The sequence below is a fragment of the Abramis brama genome (genome assembly GCF_963993115.1).
Source record: "Abramis brama genome assembly, chromosome: 19".
NCBI classification, from domain to species: Eukaryota; Metazoa; Chordata; class Actinopteri; order Cypriniformes; family Leuciscidae; genus Abramis; species Abramis brama.
In genome coordinates this window covers 6,342,724-6,364,630 of record NC_139981.1, presented here as the reverse complement: position 1 = coordinate 6,364,630, position 21,907 = coordinate 6,342,724, and the positions used below count along the sequence as shown (strand labels likewise).

The following is a 21,907-nucleotide window of genomic DNA, read 5'->3' as shown; positions in this document are numbered from 1 at the left end:
CTGTGATGTTCCTTAATTAACAATATTTTTAGTGGGGCATAAAGTAAAAAATATCAGGGTGATATAAGATAAAAAGACCCCTGACCCTCATTACTGTGTGCTAAGTTCAGAAAGTCTCTCAAAACATCAGGCAATTTAATCTTTTTAGCTTAGTTCAGGTTGTAATGTGGTGCAATTTTTCCCAAAAACGTAATGAGATTTTTTTTAACCTTTTTTACTATGAGAAAAATGTAAAAAACTGTTTGAAAATGAATGATTCACTGGGAGTGTGAACTGTAACACGCTAAACTTGATTGGCTCTTTTGGAATGTTAAATTTCATTCCATCATCTTTACACCCACTACACAGTGACGCCTGTATCTGCAGTAGCTGTTGGCACTGGCACCCGCTCCAGGTCTGGTGGAGAGAGGACGTCCTGGCCAGTTGTACAGGCAGGGATGGTTTATGCCTTCAGTGAGACGGCGTGTTTGGATTTCAGGGTCAGGTTGGCACGTAGTGGTGTAGGGTGACCGCTCGGCCAGCTGGACATTGCTGGAGCTTCCAGTGGGTCTGATGAGCAGATGGACTGAAGGCAGGCTAGAAAGATCAGCGCTGATCCTAGACAGGCAAAGAGAGGAAGATAAACCAGTGGAGGGGGGGAAAAAAAGAAAAAGATGGGGTTCATAGGGTTGAGGTGTGTTTGTGTGTGTTGTTGGAGCGCGTTCTGGGAAATGGCAGTGTGTGTGTTCTTGCAGCATGTGACAGGAACTGAGCTGAATCAAGTCTCTCCAAAGCACAGTACATCTCAGACTAAGTACTTCCCCTGCTTGAGATCTCCATGGCAATGTAACATACAGTATGTAAAACAAATAAACACACATGCATATACACACACATGAGTTCTCATATCGTGTTTGAATAAAATACTAATACTTCATCATTTTAATTGGATTTGATGTCTTTTAGCATAAAATCTTAAAGGAATAGTTCAAGCAAAAAAGTTTCTGTCTACTTTTCATTTACTCTCCTCATGTTGTTCCAAACCTGTATCCCTTTCTTTCTTGAGTATGGATTTTTTTCATGCAAATTCAACAAATGGGTCTGGAATGTTTGGGCTTCACAAAGGACATTAAAGCATTGTAAAATTATCATAAAAGTATTCCAAAAGTAGTCTGAAAATGACAGTTCACACCAAGGACGGTGAGTATAGTGATAACTATAAAGTTTTAATAATCATTCTAATTCTGTAAGGAAATCCATACCAAAATGCGATAACGACATAACTTTCGGAATAACTTTCAGAATAACTTTCAGAACAAGTTTTTTCCCAGCTGAAGAATAATAAAAACATTGACAGACAATCAGAATCCCAATAACTTTAAAGAGCGTGACATTTAAAAGTGTCAGAAGACTTAACTGCAGCATGCGCTTTTAATAAACAGAACTTTATTGTCCTTGGGGTGTACAATAATATAGTTACTGTTATAGTTATCTTTATAGTTATCATTCTTGGTTTGAATGGGCCTAAAGACTCATGCACTGTATTGGATACCCGAGTTTCCGAGTCTTCAATACGTTGTGTCCATGATTACTATTCTATCTGACAACAAAGTACTTGAATGTGACAAGCTCATAATCTTCAGAAGTGGAGAGTACGAAATTTCTGTTAGCACGTGAAGGCAGCATTAATCTTCCACTAACACATTAATTCCATTGCAGATATGGGTTCATTTGGAGTGTTCACATACACAATTCCTGTTTTTTTCACATATTCTTCAGTCTGGATGAAAGTTTTTGATGTTTGTGACCAAAAGAGATTGTGTCAGTGCAACCAAGGATACTGGTTTTGTGCCACTGAATATTATTTTGAGGCGTAATAGAGAAGGGTGTTGAAAAGTTCTCTGTGTCCCCGTCAACAGGCCATAACTTCCGAGCACACCGCAGCAACAATTTACAAGCACATTGTACATGCCTCAAGTTTGATTATTTGGGTTTTTGCTTCAGTTTAGTCTCACTTCAGTTTTGTTCCCAAATGTAAATCGTAGATAAATGGGAGTTAGAACACCACACTTACCAGCTTTGGGTTTAGGGAATAGAGGAATGTCGGTATTCCGGTCGCTCCTGACTCGTTGGATGCTGCTCCGTGTTTGTGGCGATGCCTGTTTCTCTCATTTGAGTTAGAAACATATAACGGAAACACAATCCTTTGTGATTTCTCCCTTTTATTCTTGTTTATTCTTTGTTCGGTCATCTTTCACCAAGACTTTTGTTTATAGATTCGTACATATTGCTGATTGGGGAACAAACTTGAGGTTTCTATAAGAGGCGAAGTGGTTTACAGTTGTTGATTTTTTTTTTTTACATCTGCTTAATGTCTTATTTTTTTGTATCACTTTAAAGTACACATACTGTACATTCCCAATTTGGAAAGTACTCCACTTCCTTTCTGGCACACATGGAATTCAGATCAAGGAAACAAACGTAAATCGGGGAACTAAGCTTATCACAAAAATGCATTTTACCACGGAAAGATACGTTTATATTTTTTTTTTCCTGGTTCAGAACCGGAAAGCATTATTTTATTAGTTTTACAGATATAATTACTCTTCCCATTAGATGAGACTTGAGTTACTTACTTTTTGTTGAACTATCACCAATTTCTAAAATGCAAAATGAATTTGTCTCTCATAACTTTTCATGTCAAAAAAGTCAGTTTTTGTTTCCTTTTTCATTATTCTGATTGGTTGACACATGAAATAAATCAGTAAACGCCTTTTGAACATGTCTATGAAGTAATGAAGAGGACTTGGAAATGTTGTAACTAGGTAAATTCCAGTAATTTTCCAGTAATTATGGTTTTACCTGTGGTTTTTTACCAGTGGGAAACTGGGACTTCTAGATATATCTGAGTTGCCAAATTGCCAGAAGATACCAGAAAACATGTCCTCAGTGTATGGATAGTTATGTCAATTTCATGGCTTTATTTAAAAAATAAAAAAGGACAAGCTTATAGTTCTTAAGTCACCCTTTGCGTTTTGTGTTATGTTAACTACTTAATTATTTGTTTGACAATGAATAGAAACTGTTTATTGTTTATATGGTTTATGCTACACTTTAAATATACCTTTACCCTATATATATTTTTTATATTTATTTTCTTCTATGGTTCCATGAAGAATCTTTAATGTCCATGAAAACTTCCCAATTGCACAAAAGGTTATTTATAATAGAAACAGTTTATTAGATCATTCAAATGTTCCTCACACTAAGAAAAAGAACTAAAAGGTTCTTTGCCAAACACAAAATTGCTCGCTGTAAAAACCCTCTGTTGGAAACTTTATTTTTAAAAGTGTACTTCCATATTTTGTTTCCAACATGAATGCATGAGAAGTCTAAATAATGACTGGACAATTCGTACATTTTCCTGGTGCACTTGAAAGCAGCATTATTCCGTGGCATTATCACGGGAGTGTATGAAAGGTGCAGTAAGCAATATATATAATTTTTTTTAATGCCATGCATACTACAGTATGTCCCTGATTGTAGCCTTATTTCAGGTATGGTAGAAATATACAGGTCTCTCCTGCGTAGTAACCCGACATTAGCCCTGTTAGCAAAGCCAGTGCATGGGTATTTTAACATGTTTTTAGCCATGTAATGTTTATTTCAACAGTTCTGCTTTTGTAATCAGCCGACAGGCTGCATTTATTTGATGGCCACTTTTGACACACAAGCCACAGTGTGTTGAGAGCCGCTGGCCAAACGCCAGCCCTGTAACACATATGGTAAAGACATTGAGCTGCTCCCTGTTTATTTCAGCAATGCCACTGAAATCTCCTTGTCAGACTTCTGTTTTAATAACTCTTGGCATGGCATGCCTTTTTACCCTCAGTAACCCAATATCGGCGGACGCCGGCTCTCTGAGCTCTCATCGCACTTCATTTTTTCACTCTCGGCCGCAGCGTGAATAGGAGCGGTAAAACCCTCAGCAATGAGGTCCTATGGGAGTTTAACAGTCTGCAGTTTTTCGCTTAACCGATGTGACAACGCTCAATAACGGATTTGTCTGCCTCGAGTCTCGGGAGAAAACTGACGCCATGTTGGGGGAAACCTCTCCTTTTTAAGTCCGTCTTTAAATTTATTTTTTAGAATGTGTGGTAAGTTGCAAAGCTATACAGATTGATTGGTGTTTATGAAAGGAAATTGTGCTGTCCTTTTGCAATCATGAAGTCAACATTAATAAATGTGTTGTTTCTTCATTCTGATGAATTGTGTTTTTTTTCCTTTCAAGCAAGTGTACTTTACTGCAAAGTCAGGTCTTTTTTCAAAACAGACACACCAATCTTGCTCTTTTAACACCATTTTCATATAGTTGTTGCATTCAAAGCTCCCAAAGGTCAAAGGTGGGCTCGCAAGCGTATGCATCGCAATTACAATTGTCAAGGCAAAACCATAAAACATCCCTTAAGCTTCCCTCAAGTGTCAGATTTTCTGTTCACCAGTAGTATAGGTGTTGGTTTAACCCTACCCTGATGACCATTTGTCTTGCACAAGTAACGTGTTTGTTGCTTTGGAGGATATGGGCAGGGTTGTGCAGAGTGTTCTTCAGAGGCAGAGGCTCAAATGTACAAAAGGGTCATCTATCACCATAATTCATATATAAGGGGCCATTTCATATCACCATTTTGCGTGTTCTTGACCGGCCTACATTTCACATAATACGAGGCCTATAGATGGCACTTGAACTTTTAACCATTTAACCTGATAGTTTCCTCAAACGGTAAATCAATATGCAGTACACAAATAAAAGTAAACTGAATACTACTTACCATTAACGTGACTTCTTTTACTGCATGGTTTTGTTGAGTGCTTTGTAGTCAATTCACATCCGATTTTTAAGCGATGCAATTCAATTGTAAAATGAGACAAAACGTGGATCCAGTTTGCTCCCATAGCAACGCATTATGGCAATGACATCTCAATCCCTGTTCAGATGGCAGATACGTAAAAATAAACAGGAATTTTCCAACTTTTGAGTGATTTGTTACTGTTTTGCACATGTTGTCATATTAATTATAATTCAATTGCTTTTTGTTTTGACCATAATATTGTTGTTCATAATTGTTGAGAACCCCCTTTTTGATTAATTTTGAAAAAGGGGCTTTATTTATGTATTTATTTCAAATTTGTTTCCCCCACTTCTGGAGATATAACCATTTTATTGTAAGTGTTTTGCTTTGCTTGGCCACAGTACAAACAAAAAAATTGTAACTGGCAGCGTAAAACAGCCATTTTAAGACCAGTCAAATCTTACACCAACCAGTTGCATGAGCAAGGGACTAAATGATCACAAAAACAACAGGCAGTTATCCAATTATGGCTAGCACTCATTTATCTGTCTTAGAGAAAACCATGTCATGTCACCTGATTAATATTTATGATCTAAGCTGTAGGGTGTACCGATTTCAGACTTCAAATTGATTAAACGTGATATTCATTTGAACAATCTTCATTTTGATCCTTAAAATCACAAGATTGATCTTTTACTCAGTGCCAGTGTTGTCCCTGCAATATATATTTTTAATTCCTGTTTGTTATCAGTAATTTTGCATTTTGGGTTATTTTTAGCTGTGCTGAATAAGCCCAGGTGTGACTTTCTCCACTGTTACTACCCACACAGCCTGTCTTCCGAAACTCGTCCTGCTTATTGGGCAGAGATCCAAATTCACACTGGATATTTTCACACCATAAAGGCTGTTTGATGCTTTCTCACGGTTACAGTGAGCATCTGACACTCTGCAAACAGCTCTGAGGTTACTGGGTACATTCAGCATTCTCCTAGTTAGTTCACTGCGGGTCAAGATGGATCACGATTTCAAAGAATTGCTTCATAAAGTTGCATATGTGAAAGTTTAAAGTGTGAACACCTTTTTTTTCTTTAGATACATTTATTCACATATTCTTCTAGACTGACTGTAACACACACGCACACACATTCTTTTCATTTCATAGCACTTTTGCTACTGAAGTATAATGACTTCAGCATCTGCGAAGGCTGGCAGGTGTTAATGCAATTCTCTCTTTATAATCTGCATTTTATTTGTAGTAGATAAGATGACCTCAGGGCCAATAACAGAGGATTTTTCCAATGGGTGGGGATGAAAAAGTGGAATTCAGTCGCTCTCAATGGCCCTATTGAGATTCTTGACGCTTCAAATCCATCCTGTTTCTGCTAATGAAGTCAAATGCTTGTCCTGCTGGCTTTGCCTCTGTGATTCATTGAACAGGACCCAACAAAGGTTCAGAGCAAATAAAAGCCAACCATATCTGCTTAAGTGAAATGTCAGTGGATCTCAATTCAGTCCAGCAAATTGGCCAATTAAAGAGGAAATAAAGCAAACTCTATTTAAACCAAATGCCCCTTGCACTTCCTGGCCACACTTACTGTGCATCATAGCTCAAAGAAAATCCGCCCCTTGATGAATCATCCTACACTACAGCTTGGTTTCTTTTAATCTAGTAATTAAACTCATGAGTGCAGGATTGTAGTATCATTTATATACATTTAGCTTAACCAAAATGGAGAACTAAGAGTGTATTAATTTGAAAATAGACTAAAGACGGTGTTCGAAAGCTTAAAACTGCTGCCTTTGGATGATGCATTCCTAGGTAGGAAGGCATCAAGGCACGTCTGAAATACAATGTTAGCTTTACTTCACAAGGTGTATTTGGTCAGGGTTGGATCTGAACTCTGCATGTAGGTAGATTTCCATGAACAGTATTGGGCATCCCTGGTCTAAATGTATGTTTTTGACCAATGGTTTTCTTTTTCTGATGTCATTTTTATCAAGAGATTAGTATTGTAATAATTCAACATTTGCTTAGTTATCGCCAAAGCTCTCTGTTTTGTCGCTATGCTTCCTCAGAAGTCTGCCTGAATCAGTTTCAAGAGGTATCTTTGTGTGCAAATGCTGCCTGCAAAGTCATTGACTGATAAGGCAGCGAGGCAACAAATCAGATGCCTAACCTTTCATTCGCAGCCCAAGACTTTCTTTGGTTATTCAGGTTATGCCAGCATTGCTATGCTGACCAGCTCAAACCAGCATAAACCAGCTTGGAAATGCATGCTGATCTACACTGGTCTTTTCAGCAGTCTAGTCAATAGTAATGCCTCTGTTGGGCGTTTCTCAGATTTCTAATCATGAATTAATTTCTGTGGGGCCAAATTTCAGTCGATGACTATCTAAATCACCCATTTAGATGGAAAAACAGCCAAAGAAAATCCACTGAAAGATTTATGTGGTGCACTCCAGTTCTCCACTTCACCACCTGGTACAATCGGAGTACAGTAGGAAACCTTTCTTCTGCTCAGAACGAAGGAGACGATGTATATTGATGTATATTTTTTCCTCCTGGGAGCAATTTGGGAGAATAATGGTAAATTCAGTGTAATAGTGGTTTTTCTGGCATCATCACAAAAGAGTCTTTGTAGTGATCTCCTGTAAGTGGCTCACCGTAATTATTTAATCCCGGCCGTAATGGCGCACTTTTTCTGCTCTATGGATTGTTGGGGAAAATATTTCTCCACCTAGCCTCATCTTGGCATGAGAATGAACAAGAACTCTGCACCAATTCAGGCTTTCTGGGAATTCTACAATTGGCAAGAAGTACGATAGACAGGATGAGGTGCACATTGACTTGGCTTAGAACTGTGTGCCCTTAAGAAAGCTTGCAAGGTTATTTTCCCAGCCTTCTAATGTTGTATGTCTCCTTTCTCGATTTTATAAGCAAAATACTCTGTTGCTGTTGAGCCTATTGTATGCATGTCAATGTTTTTTTATAGACTGGTAGGTGCAAGTGTAGTCAAGTGTTTTCCAAACTCTTTCAGTTGATAACTTGAGTGCTTCTGAATTTTGAATCATGGTATGAGGTTAATACAGCAGGGCCCAGGAGCGAGAATGAAAAACGACTTGTGCTGTGATCCTTTTTCAAACTGTGACTGCAGTTTAACGAGGCAACAAAGCGCCGAGGGATCGTCGTGAATGGGCCAACTGTCATCAGTGGGCAGACGGGAGTAGAAACACTGCCGTTCGGCTCCTGTAACCGGGCCTGCGCTCTCTTTGGAGTGGGAGCTGTTCAATGAGACGTCAGTCATCTGGATTGCACCAGGTTCAGCATGGGTTGGAGTGTGTGATGGACTGTATGCTTCTCTAGGCTTGAAACTTTTGTGGACCTATTGGAACTTGATAGGGCCTTTGTTTAAGGTTTATTGGTTCCCTTAGGATACTGGAGGTGCTTAGAGCACCACATCGCTTTTTCAAAGAAGTCAACTAATCTTCTCGGCCTTCTGGAATTGCCACATAACCGTATTTTTATTTGGAGACCAAGAGAACTTATATTTGACAAGGTTATATATAACAGTTGTGAAAAGTCATGAAATGCATGCAGTGATTTTTCCAGATTTCAAAAGGTGTGGCGAAGACTTTGTTCATCTTAGTAGAACAAAAGTGCAAAAGTTCATTTCTTTTCCTCTGACCATCACACAACTGAAGCAGAACTAGTTTACTTTTACTAAATTGTAGATTTATCTTTCTTGAATTATTGCTTCCATGATCAATAAGATTTAATATTTCATAAAAAAAATTTAAAAAAAAGTTTACAGTGCATTTTAAAGCGTTTATTGATGGTTAATGTGACCTGTACATGTCCAGGTACATAAACATCATAAAATAATTCTTAAAATGCATATGTGTAACAACATGTGTAATGTTCTTGCACTGAAGTTATCCATGTCTGAAAAGGAATCCATGCTTTGTTTGCACAACATTTGCTGTTTTATTCATGTCCCTGTTTCATCCTCTGCTTGGACTTTGCTGTGCTGCGCTTGCAATTTGGAAATCTGGAAGCTGAAGCATTCATTCTCGGGCACTATGGCATGTGTACAGGGGCAATCGGAGGACAGAGCATTTGGAGAAATTGGCAGATGATAAGGGGAGTGGAGCTGGCAGTGGATGGGTATTTTAGGTTGTATGGTATTCTTGAGGTTATTCCTGGGTCTATATAACAGTATCATCGGATCATCTTATGACAGTATTTCAGCTGGGTTAAGTAAGTGTGCCTAAAAAAAAATGGTTAATGGTTAAAATTTGTTTTAATTGTCACACAAAAATAGTCTTAATTTTCTAAATGCAATTTTTTTTCCTTTTAATTTTGGGGTTAAATGTAATCTGGACATTTTGAGATTCACAATATGTTTATGGTGCCATAGTGAATATTTTCCATTTCCATACTCTATATAAAAATGATCGTGATCAGATGTGAGAATGCGTGACTTTTAAACCGCAGAAAGCAATTTTTTTTTGCAAGCGCCCTCAGTGTGCAATCTTGAATGCAGCGTGCCTAAATCTAGCGTGAGAACAGAACAGAGCGTTTTTACTGTTATGGCATGGAAGAAAGCACAGAAACAGGGAAGGTGAGTTTAAGGCAGGATAACGACTTGGCCAAAAAATAAATAAATCAACATCTGTGGTTTTGGAATGTTTGATCTATATCATCGAGTCAGATAACTTGCAAGACCTGTCAAACTATTGTCAGCAAAACAGAATGGGCCCATTGACACAGAACACGGTCAAAAACGCGAGGCGGCGCCGCAGGTCTAGAGACGGTTTAAAGGCTGATTTTTTACCTTGAGTGTCGTGTAGAACAGCATGTCAACGAGCGAGATGCTGCAAAAGACGTGAATGCGACGGTTAAGGACATCAGTCTAGTGTGTATTTACATAGAATAACAATGGCACATTCCTAACCAGGTAAACTAAAATCGATAATACAGGTATTTGCGAAATGCACAACATACGAAAAGAGTTCAAAAAGTCATAAAGAAATAACCGACACGTCACGTATCATTTATTCAAAGACATGGTGCTTGCAAATATCTTCAATAAAGCCGGCTTCCAAAATAAATTTTATACAGACAAGTACAGTATGTGTGTAAGGAAATATTGTTTCAAAATCGTGATTAAAATCTTAATCACAATATTGGCAAAAAAATCATGATAGTATTTTTTTGTCCATATTATACAGCCCAACTATTTCAGAAATCTTATGAAAGGGTTTCCAAAGGTCTATGCAGTACCATTGCAGTTTTTTTAGGGGGAAATGATACCGAACTATTTGGGTCCTCCTCATAGTTTAATATTCAGGGTTCAGTACTATGAAAAGGGGTGGGGCCGGTGACTCGGGTGCCTGCGTGTCAGCATTCAACAGAAGATCTCCATTTCCTATCACTTTCCAGTCCTCTTGCATAAGGACGGTAACAGGTGGTTGTGATATGCGGCTCGATATTAATACTTTAACTGGCATAGCACTGCCTAAACATTTAATGAAAGCATTAAATGTTCCTTGTGTTTATAGTTCGGTGTTGTTTGTTGTGTGTACCACCTCTCGCTCTCTCACACAAACATACTCCCCTAGACATGCATAGTTTTACACCCAGAGTCCTCTAGGCATCATCACATGGGGTATTTTTGACGCCCAGGCTCAATTGGCCTTTGGATGAAGGTTGTCTGTAGAGCAGGAAGTGGACTCAAGTCCAGAATGCGTCAGGAATCAGAACACATGCTTCCACGTGTCTGTGTGCTCGGTTTCGACTTTCACTTTGGGGCTTTAAGGATCTCCACACCCAGTATACAGTCTACAGTCAAAGTGTCCACTCATCCCACTGCTGGCTGCACAGGCACAGTTTTTGACACGTTATCTGCTTCAAGTTGCTACTGCCGCTTGCCGCAACTCTGTGGTGATGTATTTTTAGCCCCGTTTTTGCCTTTAATTATTGCAGCCACGAGGATCTTGGTCCAAAGAATTGTGATGAAGTTATTACTAACCAACATTATATAATGTTGGTTAAAAACGTTATATAATAAAGTATTGAAATGCAATTCTTAGCTCTGCTAGTACAAATCTGTCAGAAAAAAATCTGCAAAACCTTTAGGGGTGCAACAGTTTGTCACTTGGGTAGTACCCTTAAAAGGACAAGTTTACCTTATCTACCCTTAAATGTGAATTTATCACCTACGAGTTGTAATATGTACACTTAAAGTACTACTGTAAACCTCTTAGGGGTATATTCTGTAAGGTGCAACGTTGTCCCTCTAAGGGTACTGTCCCAGTGAAAAGCTGTTGTACTCCTAAAGGTAAAAAAAAAATCTGAGACTGTAGCAAATAAGGCTTTACTATGGTGTAGAGCTATTCCTTTTGAGATTCTAAACTTTGGGACTGATTGTAGGTTGTTTTTCAATCAGGACCTGGTTTGAGGGGAAAGAAAGGCCGTGATGGGACTCCAGGTAGGTCTTTAGTAATCATATGCCTGTGCCTGCAACTCCATGGATTGCTGTTTTGTATATGCTGCTACATATGTGCTTTTAATAGCAAGATAAGCATGAAAACAAGCTTAAAGCATTCAGAGAAGCTAGCATTGTACATAATATATTTAGAGATGAACTGAGTCCTAGTGCAAAATTAATAGCAACAGAAACCTTTGGACGCAACACTGAAAGGTGTTTGGGGTCACATCCATCAAAATGGTATTTTTATTTCACACGATTTTTCACACTATTAGAGCAAAGAACTGCCTGCTTAGAAAGGAATAGACTGTGACTGACATGTATAAAGTCAATCACAGTTTGTTTAACTTTTATTTATCATTTAATGTGGGATTATCTGAAATAGAATATTACGCAAAAAAGTACTTTTTTATACTTTTATTAGTTAAAGGGTTAAAGGCAGGGTAGGTAGGAATGGTCTAAAAAACTTCTTTTTCAAATTTGTTTAAACTTTATGTACATATCAATACATAATTAAAATGTAAGTACTCTGAAAAAGAAAGTATAAAAATCGAGTGTCTGTAGACCTCTCAGGACTGTTTTAAAGACAGTTCATTATTTCCATTCACTCCACCCCCTCCCTTCTGGGCTCCTTCCAAAGCCACGCCCCCAAAACACATGAACGCGCGACTCCAACCGCTGAGCTGAAGACGCATTATTTACCTGAGACAAGCAGAGAGGAAGGAGCACAGTGCATGTAGTGACATCATGTCAGAATCACATGTAATAAAAAAATCTAACGCTAATTGCTTATGAAAATAAACAAATAAGATGTATTTTAGTACTCACTATCAAGCTAGCATATTGATATTGGTAAATTTAAAATATATATTTTTTGATTCGCTAACAAGCTAGTTATATAAGCTAAAAACAGGTTGCATTGATACACTTTTTTACATTACCATCAGTTATATTGTGATGAAGATGAATTTCGTGTAAGATTCATAACATATATGGTGTTCTGCATGTAGGGGTGGGAGATATTGACAAAAATGAATATCTCGATATTTTTTTCCAATATCTAGATATCGATATTCAGGCGATATTTTTGCCATCCTTCAAAGAAATGTGAGCAAACTGGCAAAGAAGGTCCAGTTGGTCTTTTGACTTGCTGCATTTGACCTGTATTATTCTAGGCTATAGAAAAAAACAATAAAGGAGCTAACTAAACAGAATCTGTGGCAGCCCCTACTTTTTCCACTTACAAAAAAAAAAAAAAAAAAAAACACTTAACTAGGCACTTCTTGCAACAGTGATTATTAAATCAAACAACAATATTGTTGATGATCAATCAACATTTTCAAAACGGTATAAATCCATTCATTTTTCCCCCAAAACGCTATAAATCCTTTTTTTTTTTTTTTTTTTTTTCTAAATTTATGGTTTGTCTTTTTAAAAAAGTTTTTGTCTTTTATTTTTCGTGTTTGCATTTATGAGGAAAAAACAATATTACTTGACATTTCTCCATTATGGACGCGAGCGCTCTGAAAGCTGCACTAAGACTTTCAAACTTTAACAGAGACCTCAAAACAGAAAGCACAAAGCCTTTCTTTAAAACGAATTTCGTTTTGTATTAATTGTATCTTAATTTTAATATATTTTTTTTTCATTAATTCATTAATATTTTCATTCCTGGATTAAATACATAAAGTAAATATAGGCTATCAATCACAACATAAGGTGCTTGAACTGGAGATTATATCATCATGAACCGAACTGTAGCCTCGCCTCACAGGCCTAAAAAATGTGAAATATATTTACAGAAATCTGGTTCTAAACAAAACCATCCAAAACAAAATAAAACTATGTAGCCTAAATGTGCATTTCTCCGGTGCATGCGTTCACTAGCCTACTGCGAAGATCGCGAGTCAAATATCGTCAACTTCATCTTTGCAGCCGACACAGAAATTAATAAACAATTAAAATGTCTTATTGCAATATTTTACACATTCATAATCATTACTTTTGCTGGTTCTTTGAGGCAGCTTTTTAGGTTTATGGCGTTTTGGAAAAGAGCTCTTCACGTACAAACACCGTTTCACCAAGGCACAGCAGCCCTTCAGCACATAAGAACAAAAAGAGAAAAAGCACGGACTTACTAATTACGAAACTTTGATGTGGTTGAACAGGTGAAACAGTCACAAATTCCTCTGCAACGCAAACATTCTCAGTACGAGTTATGAAGGAAGAGAACAGCATTACAGTTTTCAGCGCGTCCTCCTCTGATTGCTGTGTTGTGACTGGAAAAGTGCGTGCAGGAGCACATGCGCAAAATGTAGGTTTGTAAAATGTCCTTTTGTAAAATAAAAATAATTTTAGGGCGAAGCAGAGGAGGTCGTGCAAGAGGCCGTGGCGTGCAACTAGGGTCCGAGGAAGTAGAGGCTGAGGACGGAGTGGTCGCTGGAAAGCTACGCCGATATTGACACGCGTTTTATTTCTTTGTTTATCCAAAGACTTTTTGTTCATTACCTTTTCTTGTACTGTCTTCTTTTTTTGCCTTGTTTGCCTTCACTAACTGCATGCCGGTAATGTGAATTTTGATTGCTCTTTCTCTGCCATTGTTTTGCTATTCCTAGGTTCCGTGCCTCTCGAATTCCTCAAATCAAACGTGCGCGCGCAAGTGGGCAGATCCCGTGGCAAAAGGGTGGTTGCCATGGTTGCGAGAGAGAGTGACAGTCGCCTAAGCCAATCCTTTGATTCGTCCCGAATCGAAATAATGAGCTGTGTTTAATACAGATTAAACGGTCTAGAGTCACTTGATTTTTATACTCTTTTTTTCAGAGTACTTACATTTTAATTATGTATTGATATATATAGAAAGTTTTAACAAATGTGGATCTTTTATTTTTATATAGTCCTACCTACCCTGCCTTTAACTTTATATCTTATGTACACCCTAAATCTTATGTACATATTGGTACCTTACAGCAGTAATATGTACTACCATGAACATGTTAAGAGTAAATAAGGTACAAAGATGTCTATTTGAGGTTACTGCCTCAGTGACAAGCTGTTGTACCCCTAACTGTTCAATTTTTGCACATTTCCCCCCCCTGAAAGAGTACAGAATAAAATACAAATTCTCAGCACTAATTTTCATTTTCGTCCCGCAAGTTGCATAAAGCCTGCCAATGAGATGTTTTTGTGTGCAGGACAGTCTGTAGGTGCTCCGTTTGCTCCAGAGTGTTTATGATGACAAAGATTGATATGGAATGTTCAGAGAGCTATTCTTGCGTGACCACACATATATTGTGTGTGTTGTTCACTTGTTCTTTGACATTATTCTTGCTTTTTGGTCTAAAATAGGGCTTGCTGTCTCAGCAGCAGCTTTGATAAATGCAGGTTCTGATTTCTAAGAAAATACAGACTTTTCAAAACAGGAAAGGAAAGAATAATGATGGACCCATAGGAAAGCTTCGTCACCGGTGTGACTACACCATTACTTAAGGCTGCCATATTTAATGCACCATTGAGACTCACGGTGATCCACAGAGCTCAGTCCAAGTGTAGATGATCTTCTTGAGGAATACAGTAAACAATTGTTTTAAAGGAACTTTTGTTCTCTCTTGCATCCATTATAAAGTTGTTTTTTTTCCCTCGAGTCAAATATTCAGACTGTTACTCCCCTATGTTTCTGGCCACGAAAGAGAGAGGTGTTACCTTTTCAAACTCTTTAGAGGAACAAAAAGGTTCCTGGATGAAAATCCTGGAACGAACCCTTATGATTCTGGTCAAATAGTTCAATAGTTCTGTAACAAATTGCTTCAACGGACTGATTTCATTCTTGCAGTTGTCCTGACATAAGTTATAAAAGAGAAGTTTGGGAGATATTAAGTTACATAGGCGGAAAAGATTTGTCATCAGCAATTTTGAGTTTGCTCTTCCTTGATAAAGTTTGAAGCTTGAATCATGCTTGAAGCTGAGATCTAGTTCTGCTTTGATTGAAGTTTCTTGGTTAAAGGATGTAAAAGAGGCTGTAAATCCTACTAATGCATGTGCTCATAATTTGAGCTTTTATAATACTTAACATAAGGCTATCTAACTAATTTTGATCAAGCTGCATCATTGTTTGTTCAAAGCCAAGATATCCTGCTTATGATTTCTACAGGATTGGAGCAATGTTTTTCACAAAGTTCTACACATCCCTAACCCTTGCGTGTTCATTTATTATTGTAAAAGCATAGTTTTATTTAACACATATTTTCCCAGAGGTTTTAATCTATCCTGCATTTTCCACCAGAATCACTGTGGAAAACTGTTTTTAACCATTTTTTTTTTTTTTTTTTGGACTAACGATGTTAATTAAATCTGTTTCCACTGTGTTTTACGCTGCTAGTGTATGATTTAGCATTAGTTATGGAGGAGATGAACAGTTTGTGATGTCTGGGTGGGGTTCGCGTGCACAGAACAGGGGTGTGATTTATCTGTGCCGGCAGTCTTCCAGTGATGTGGTGTATTCTCCCACTCAGTTCTCAGTGGTCTGTTGCTTGGTGGACAGACTGCTCATCCCTGTTCCAGAGACAAGCAGCACTTTCCCACTGAGAGCTTTTCAATCCTGTCATCTACTAAATTATAAACATATTTTTTAATGCTTTATTTAAACGCTGTGACGCACTTCGTTAAACTACCTGCATGTGAGCTGTTATCTTCCTCAGAGATCGTCTTACGGTTAGAGAAATCTGAGGCGTTGTTCATCAGAACAGCCAGAACACCCACTTCGGATTCTGGTTGAACTACGAAAATTCAGACTTGCGTGACGTTTTTCTTTTCCTGTTCTTTGGGAAATAAAATCAGTCATTGTAAAATGTTTGATGTAATGTGCACATGGTCCAAACAAGAGTGTCTATTTTTCAAGATTATAATTTTTTTTTTTCCGGTGTGACTAATCTCTCTTTCTCTCTGTTTTTATTGCAGGTCCTCCTGTAAGTAGCCGTTGTCCCTTCATTGACTGGATTGTGGTAATGTGACCCAAACTCTGTGGCTTTCTGTGTATTTGTGTGTGTTTTGAGAGTGAATTTATCTTTCATGCATTTCCTTATTGTCACTGCTGATGGAGTGCTGATTACACAACTTTTATTTACATAATGGAAACTGTTCATTACGTATCCTTCCGCCACACATATAAACACCCACACTTTCATCCGTCAGAAGAGCTTGTGTTAAAGGTGAAGTGGACAAGTTTTGGATTTTGAAATACTTTCATTCTGTGGCTCTATCAAAACATTGCTTTGATTGTTTTAGGCATTCTAAGCATCCCAACATGGCAACACTGATTCAACCAATAATGTGAATGTAGGGCGGGGTTATCTGTTTGGGCAACCAATGACGTAGAGGTAGAGTGTTCAGGAGACTTATGTGAAAACAATCATCATTTTTTTTCAATTTTGTTTGGTGACTCGAGTGCCACAAAAATTACACACTTCTCCATTAAATCGCATGGCATTATCTTGGACATATCAATGTTTTCTTCTGGCTCTTGGACGTTGGGAATTTTGCTAGACACGAATATAGAAGATTACAGCATTTGTAGACACAGTCTGTTCAACTTAATATATCTTTTGAGGGCTAATGTTGCTTAATGAGGTTATAGTGAGAAAGAAGGTCAAGAGAAATATATATATATATAGTAGAGGAGAAAAGAGTTGGGCCATACAAAATTAGGTGCGGTTGGACAGCTGCAGTAAGAGGGAGAAGGTCGAGCTTGAGTGATTAATGAAATAACGGCAGCCACAGGCAAACACTCCTCACAGAAAAGACAAATTACAAATAGGGTCTCTTTAACTGTTTCTACTAGAAAGCGATGAGAGTAAATGAGAAGAAAATTAGACTTCTGCTAAAACCTACTGTTAAAAAGACTACAGTAATCTCACATTTGTCCTCTAAAGTTTTAGAAGACTTCAATGTCTCAAACTGCTGTCAGATTTGCCAGGATGCATTAGATTCAGTCTTCCATAAACTATCCGATAGTTCAACCAAATAAGAAACTCTGTCCTGCTTTATATTAAGTGTCTTTAACTATTATGTAGTAATATTTAAATGAATCATCATACAGTATACAATGCCCTTATTGTGTACATGCAGGTATTTTTTTAATTTTTTATAATATAAATATGGATGTATTTACAGCTGTTATTAATTTCTGTATTTACATATATAATTACTCTGTTGACCCATCCCTTACACCTTAACCTACCCATACCTCCAAACCTGTCCCTAACCTTACCCATATCCCACCTCAACAGCAGCAAAGCAAAGCAACAGGTACTAACCATTTTTTTATGTAACTTTTTAGTTAAAGACACCTAATATAAAGTGTGACCAGAAACTTCCTGTCGTCATTTACTCACTGTTGTAACATATTCAATAATCAGTGATGTTCATTATCATTGAACCTCAAATCTGGCATGACATGTCTTCACGAAAAGACCACTTTTTGTGGTGTTTTTATGTGATTGTTGGAGCTGGAATGAGTGTGTCCCCTCTCCCTTTCACACACTTTTATTTTAGTTTTTGGGGTGAACTGTTCTTTAAAGTCTTCTGAGTTATGAAAGTGAAACTTGTGAGCAATAAACTTTCCCTCTGGGTGAGCTACACGTTCCAGGACCCCAAAAAACACACATTAGTATACAAACATTCCAACACCTGCTCGTATAACCCATAAATTGAAGGTAAATTGAAAAGAACTGAAAGGCAGGTGAAAGTACTGTCAAACAATGCACACAGACTTAAACATTAAGTTGATATTTCTACTGTTGTCAAGTAAGAATGTTTAGATATAGTTAGTGAATTCTTTTAATCAAGTCAGTCTTCTTTAAACAAGTTTGGTGATCTATTGGCAATCAGTGTCAGTCTGTTTAACTACAGTGTTTGTTTTCAGTAAAGGGAGTTTGGCAAGCCTGGTCCCTGATCAATGGCCCTATAGAGGGCCATCCTGTTACACTGACCTATGGAAATTCTTAGAAGAGTATATACTGCAGATTATCCAACAAGAACACTAAGACAACACTCTTACTGATGTGATGGCAACTGTAAACTTCACCAAATTGGCCTTTTCCTGTGCGCTGAAAGTGAATACTAAATGTTTAAATACATAATAGTCTGGGGTTCTTCACAGGTCACTTCACAGGAGCATAGCCCTTTGCCCACTTTTGAAGGCACGGCTGGCCCAACCCAGCCTTAAACAATTAGTAGTGACACGAAACATTTTACATTGACAGAAAGCACCTTCGTTAGTGTGTTGAAAACTCCTGTGGAACGTTGCAATGGTCATGTCAAGCACATGCTGAACACTTGGTTAGAGGTGAAACACTTGAAAATAGGGGTGGGAATCAGCAGGGACCTTGTGATACAGTATTATATCATTTATGCTTAATGTAAATTGTGATTTTGCAATCCTTAAAGGGATAGTTCACCCGAAAATGAAAATTCTATCATTAATTACTCATCCTCATGTCGTTCCAAACCAATAAGACTTTCGTTCATCTTTGGAACACAAATGAAGATCTTTTTGATGAAATCTGAGAGCTTTCTGTCCCTCCATTGACAGCTACGCTACTACCACTTTGATGCTTCAAAAGGTTCATAAAGAGATCGTAAAACTAATCCATATGAATTGAGTGATTTAGTCCAAATTTTGAGACTTGAGTAATTAATGACAGAATTTGAATTTTTGAGTGAACTATCCCTTTAACATATTTATTTCTCATTCACCTGCATTGGACTATATATATATGGATATAACATCGATTATATTCATAGGTGAGTCTGTTTGTGTTTGTTTAAAAGAATCAAGTATGCATTGACCTCCACAATAATGCGTCCGAAATCACATACTCTCTGAGTAGGTACTTCTTGTAGGTGTCAATGCATTGCTTCACTGCTTTTTACAAATCCTCTCCAGTGGCCTCACAAATGTGCACTTTGTAATCTCTGCGGAAGTAGGTCATCTGTGTACTTTTTGCCTACTGTTTTATGAATACTACAAATTCTGACATGCTACTCTTTCCTCATACTGATTTTTATCTACTATGTAGTATAGGGAAATAGGCATATTCTGACCTGGGTTAGTAAGTCTCTTCTAAAATAATATCAAAACTAAATATATAAATTCTTGGCATGATGATATCGAAACAGTATTGTGATGTAAAATATCACAACACTTTATGCTGCTTTGTTTTGAAAGAACAGCATAATTAAATTAGTTTTCCCTGGTGATGTATTTGATGATTTGCCCGCTGAATATCTCTTATCCATGTAATGTTGGGCTCTAGGGAAGCGTTCGCCCCCGTTTTCCTCTGGGGTGCCCCTTCATTTACCCAGCAGCGCTGTGGGCTAAATGAGAGCCACATGTACCCTGCTACCGTGGATCTCAAATGAAGTGTTCTTCCGGTGGGTGACCTCTGACCTAGCCAGACGCTCCTCTGGGCCGGCCTGAGCAGTGCCCAGCAGGCCACAGTGGCCTGCTCCCACTCACCACCTGGGTCTGCACCTTAGACCTGCTATGCATACTTCAACACGTTCATATATACACGGCACATGTAAGCCAGCTCACTCGTACGCAGCATAGACCACTATACACACTCCTAATGGCAGCTACATCCAGCAGAGATCTGTTCCTCTCTCTGCACACCGCCGCTTATAAACACCTTCCAGCTGCGTCCAGGTCCCATATACCTTACATGTGTGCCTATGACCTTTGAACCTATAGATCCTATTAGTGGTCTTTCATTGTTTCCCACAAACTTCAGCAGTGATACAAATTAGATTTAAAGAGTGCAGTATTTTTGTGATTGACCAGTTACATAAATACAAAATAATAGTATTTTTGCTTTTTGGACTCTTTAAAGGGTACTTCACTGCTGGCAAAATGGGGTTTCAATAAAACTTATCTGCCTATCCAGTAGAAAGGCGAAAATAGTTTTTAAATCCGTGCTACTTGACTAAAGAAAACCGAGAAAAAGTGCTGTTGTCTTCCCCATTTTGGCAAATATTCGTAAAACTTCAACACCCATAATGCACTGTGCATGTTGCCATCAAAAGCCACTCCCAACGTGTTTGTAGTCAACATTTCAAACTGGATGACCATGAACAAAGTGTAAGGCCAAATGGAGGGGAAAAACTGTAAGAAACTGCCGTTTTCACGAAAACCCTGGAGCTGTCAAATAAACGTGTTTTAATGTGTTTCATATATACTACCTTTCAAATGTTTGGGGTCTGTACAATTTTTAAATGTTTCTTATGCTCACCAAGGCTGAATTTATTTGATTAAAAATACAGTAATTACAGTAATATTGTGAAATATTATTACAATTTAAAATAAATGTTTTTTTATTATTATTTTAATACATTTATGATGCAAAGCTGACTTTTCAGCATCGTTACTCCAGGTTTCAGTGTTACACAATCCTTCAGAAATCATTCTAATATGCCAATTTGATGCTTAAGAAAAATTCTTATCAATGTTCAGTTGTGCTGCTTAATATTCTTGTGGAAACTGTGTTTAAAAAAAATGCAGAATTATTTGATGAATAGTAAGTAATAGTAATTTATTTGAAATGTTTGTAATGTCACTTTGGATCAATTACATTCATCCTTGCTAAATAAAAGTATTATTTTCTTTAAAAATCCTTAATATTTAAAAAATCTTACTTTGAATGATACACACACACACACACACACACACACACACACACACACGTTTTATGGGGACTTTTATATAGACATAATGGTTTTTATACTGTACAAACAAACTATATATTCACTGAAAACTTTCTGATAGATGCTGTGTGTAACAAAAAAGTAGCTTTTCAATTATATTTCATATCTTTTTTTCTGCATACATAAAACAAAAATGTGTTATTTTTTTAAATTAAGTTTTCATTTTTAATATTTGAAAGGTGTATGGTCAAATCAAAGTGTACAGACAGAAGACAGTGCCACGGATGTTTTTGTCCGTCTGCAATAGTTTCCTCCCCGGGGCTGAGGCTTGATAGATGGCTTCCCTCTCCACACTGTAGTCCAAGAGGAAAGCCAACACACACACACACACACACACACACACACACACACACACACACACACTCACACTCACACACTAGTATGCAGTTCCACAGGCTCATGAAATAAACTATAAATGCATCATCAAATAATGAAGAGCGTCACGGTAGTGTTGAATGATCAAACAGCTGTCAGGTTTTTACCACTAAACCTCTATAATGACTAAATCATTTTTTTTCCACAGTGGAATAGCTCACAGTGAAGGAAGTAAACTTATTTGATTTGATTTAAACCAGAGCGATCTCCTCAATTGACTCTGAAGTCAAGCATGATATACAGGATTCTCATCTGTGAAACTGTTTTTCATGCATGCTTGGGCCTCTAAATGAACATCTTTTTTAATCAGACATGTGGTACCATTCATTGTTCACACTAGCACCAAATGCTTATTAAATACACTGAAATGATCTTACTCAAATATAAATCATGATTAGTGATGACATGAACTGAATTGACTTTAACAATGAAGAAAATCAGTTTCTTTTCCAGTTC

At 37.6% G+C, this 21,907-nt stretch overlaps 1 protein-coding gene across 10 annotated transcripts in view; it reads left to right on the top strand.

Moving 5' to 3' along the window:
* Window positions 1–21,907, top strand: part of col13a1 (collagen, type XIII, alpha 1) — a 101,716-nt gene that overhangs the window by 28,579 nt on the left and 51,230 nt on the right. The gene's annotated exons all lie outside the window — the stretch shown is intronic.